Below are 4,166 nucleotides of genomic sequence, written 5' to 3' on the forward strand. Positions count from 1 at the left end.
CAGACGAGGGGAGGTGGGAGGTGCTGGCACAGGGACCGGGGTGCTCGGGGGAAGCCCAGCCCCACATTCCCGATCCACGGCTCCCACCAGGACAATTTCCTTCCTGTGTCCTGTAAAAAACCTGCCAGGCTAAAAACCCATGGTGCAATCGAGGAAAAGAATCAGCTAATGGCTTCTGGAAGAGAGATTTAGACAGGGAGCTAAAAATAAAGCCCAGTTCAACTTAACCCTCCTCAGGGCTCGGAGCCTGGGGTGCTGCTCAACCCAGCAAACTTTGGGGCAGCGACGAGAAAGAAATCATTCATTTTGGTAATTTAAAAGTCATCCTGCATTTCAATTAATCAGGCCAGGGTCCGCCTGCTGCCTTCAAAACGAAAAGCGTGACCATTTGGGGATTGAAACGGAGCACGTGGACCTGCCCGGATCCCCGGCGCAGCATCCTGAGATCATCCCGGGGAAGCTGCCGGAGCAATCGCCGCCCCTGGGCCACACCTGGGCAGCCTGTCCGGGCCCATCGCTGCATATTTGCCGCTCTACTCAATGCGGATGCAAATGTTTGGTTCCTAAGGAAGCAGAGAGCTCCGCCGCCGTCTCCACGGAAATACCGGCGTGTCCCGACCGCGGATGCTCCGCTCAGCATCTTTATCTCCTCCTGAGCTCAGCCGCCTCTCGGGGCTGCACCTGGGGCAGAAGGTTTTGTTTGCAAAATATTTACACCTCTCCACGGAGGAGATCAGCCCCGGCCGGGCTGGGAGGGATATCCGGTGGGGATATGAATCCAACCCTTCCCTTGCATCCCAAAATCTCTGCTGCTGGGCTCGTGCAGCTCTTTGGCTGTGCAGGAGCATCCTCTCTCTTTGCGGCTGGATCTGTTTCGTGCTGCTGACCCCCATAAACCCCTAAATGCGGGCAAACGAGGTTTTTGTGACCGCGGGAATAAATCTGCGGCGGGAGAAGGTGCTGTGCTTCAGCGGCGGCTCCTCTCTCCCCTGAGCTGATAGGACAGGGAGGGCACAAACGGGGGGACCAAGTGGGAGACCAAGAAGCGTTTTGGGAGGAGAAACCTCCTTTAAAGGCAGTGAAGGTGCAGGGAGGAGCAGCTGCTGCTCTGTCGCTGCCGGTGTCACTCATCCCTCCCACGAGCACTTTCTGTTCCCGCAGCGTGCCCGGGTGACGATTCCCGGCACGATCCAAAGGCTTCCCCTAAGCGGCAGGGAACCAGCCCGGTGACTGACCCGGCCCTTTCCCCGGGCTGGGCACAGCTCTGGTGCCTCCGCGGGTGTTTCGGTGCGGCTGAGTCCGCGCGGACTCACCGGGCCCGTCCCCAAGTCCTGCCCATCCTCCGGGCGGGCAGGGCTGCTCCTGCCCCCATTTCCCAAGAAAAAAATCCCGCTGCCGGTGCAGAAAAGGCGCTGCTGGGGCGGGAAAGGCTTTGCTGGCCAAAAATGCATCCGGGATGAGGCTGATGCCACCCCCCGATGATGCTCGTGCACCATCACAGGGGGCTGGGAAAAAAACCAACCATTTTGGAGGTGGAACTGCCGGAGATTCTGCTGCTTTCAGCAGCCGGGTTTGCCCAACCACCCTCACCCAGGAAACTGTGAGAGGGTGAGAGCCCCAAGGGAGCGACACCAACCCCGTGGTGATGCCCTTCAGACCGGGGAGCAGCGCCTACGGCACAGGACGGGAGCCCTGGGGTTCGGTTTGGGTCGGTTTGCCTGGAAAATGGTCACTGCACCAAGGAAACAAGAGCTTCCCATCAGTACCAGACTAACAGAGCCTCCAGGAATACAACCGGCCCCAGGAAAATTAATATTAAAAATCTGAGCAGATCTAGAGAGCAGCCCTGGGAACGATCATCGAGGTTTGGGAACGCAGGATGCTGCCCAGGCGAAGGGAAAATTCCCCAGATTCCCCAGTCCCTGCTCCAGCCCGAGTTTGGGGGAAGCAACTGGGAGCAAAGCCACCCCCAAAGCATTGTTATTATCGTCGGCATCAGCGGCGTCCCCGCGCTCAGAAATAGCCCCATTTCGCAGCCCTTTTCCTCCCAGTCCAAATCGGAAAGGGCTCATCCGCGCTCCATTATTTATATCTGCAACTGGCAGGCGGCGGGGAGCTTTCCTGGGCAGGAATCGCAGGAATTCCCTGCAGGAATGTCCCCGGCCTGGCACGGGGCTGGTGGCAGCGGTCAGGCCGGGGCTGCAGGGCCCTCCCGGAGCGGGGATTCCCATCTCTCCCAGCCCAAGATTAATTAATTACTGCGATTAATGCAGGGCGATTCCCTTCCAGGGGCCGGGATGGAGCCGCAGCGGGATCCTGGAGGTGACCGCGGCCATCCCAGGGAGGGGATGGAGCTCATTAGGGAAAGGACTCATTTGAGTTAACGACCTTGGGACGAGGCGCTGGTGGACCCGGGGCGCTGCAAGATCACGGGGCAGGTACCAAACCCGTCATTGTCCGGTTTATCACCCCCTCGGGTGAAAATAAAACTCTCCCTACGGGAGAAAATAAAACTCAGCTGGATTTCCCCACCTGCTGACCACGGGGTTCTGAAATCACCCGGCTCCTTCCAGCACCACCAGCGAGGGTGCCCAAAACCGGGGAAATCCGTAAAATCCACAAAATCCCAGCATGGTTTGGGTTGGAAGGGACCTTAAAGCTCATCCCATTCCACCCCCTGCCACGGGCAGGGACGCCTCCCACTGTCCCAGGTGGTTCCAAGCCTTGGAATTACCCAGATCTGGGCCAAACGCACTCCTGGCTGGCTGCTGCCCCCAGGAATGTCCTCAGTAGGGGCAGTTTTAGGGAATTCCTGCATTTCCCGAGTATTTCTGTGGATCTGCGCGGTGGCACAAGCCACGAACACATTTCCTAGGCAGCTGCAAGGGGTTTTTCATTGGAGCCTGGCTCTGTTTGCTGACACCCAGCAGCAGCCACAGCCCTGCCCCGCAGCCGGGCACCGAGGGGGGTTCTGTAACCTCAGCCCCGGACACAACTGAGCTGAGGAGGTTTTGTGCTCGGGGAGAGACAATCTCTCAGGTGTTTCTTTGAGTCACCCTTTTAATGAAGCACCTCCACCCAGCACATTTATGGGTTTTTTTTCCAGGAGGTGCTGGGAAAACACAGGTTTGTAACCCATTAACAGAGCCCTTTGAAGAGCCCTGGCTTTGGTGCTGAGTGTGGCTGGAGGTGCTGGTGGAGTTTCAGCGAGTGGGGACAAAAAAATATAAATATAAATAAATATAAATATAGCCTGGCAAGCCCTATGGTTTTATTTCAGAAAGGATGTTTGAGTAAACAGGGCTCCTGCAGCTTCACACCAACCAAACACAGTTTTCCCTGTGTTTCCCTTGCATCATTCCCTGCCCAGCAGAGCAATGTGGCAATCACATCATTCAATTAAACAATATCCTTTGATTGCCCAGAGGTCCGGGAGCAGCAGTTGGGAAACGCTCATTTAATAACTTAATTATTATAATATCAGCATTGTTTAGCACTTAGGCAGGGCCCTGCTTTGGGATAACAAAATCCAAGGTTTATAATTTAGTGTGATCTGACCTAATCGTGCAATCATGGGATCATGCAGTGTTGAAGGATTGGAATGGCCCTTAAAGATCATCCAGTCCCAACCCTGCCACGGACAGGGACAATTCCCACTATCCCAGGTTGCTCAAGGCCTTATCCAACCTGGCTTTGAATGCTGCCAGGGATGTGGCATCCACAGCTTCTCTGGGCACCCTGTGCCAGGGCCTCCCCACCCTCACAGGGAACAATTCCTGCCCAACATCCGACCAAAATTTCCCCTCCTTCACTTTGCACCCATTTCCCCTTGTCCCGTCACTCCAGCTGCTGATGCAGAGGTTTTCCTGCAGCCCCTTCATCCCCTGGAAGGTGCTACGGTGTCCCCACAGCCCCTTCTCCTCTCCAGGCTGAACATTCCCAACTCTCCCAGCCAGGCTCCACAGGGGTTAGCAGGGGATTAATAATTCCGTGGCGTCCCCGAGAGCCGGCAGCGGGCTTGTAAGGCCTGTATCTCATTTCCTGTACGGTTGCCCGTTAATGCGGGGGCTCCCTGCGGGCTCGGGAGCGCCTTTGGGCCCCGGGGCCCCCCAAAAATCACCGCCGCCCCCGAATCCCGAACCCCGCGCTGGGGACACGTGGAGGGA

This window comes from Corvus brachyrhynchos, unplaced genomic scaffold (genome assembly GCF_000691975.1).
Source record: "Corvus brachyrhynchos isolate BGI_N302 unplaced genomic scaffold, ASM69197v1 scaffold278, whole genome shotgun sequence".
Taxonomy (NCBI): domain Eukaryota; kingdom Metazoa; phylum Chordata; class Aves; order Passeriformes; family Corvidae; genus Corvus; species Corvus brachyrhynchos.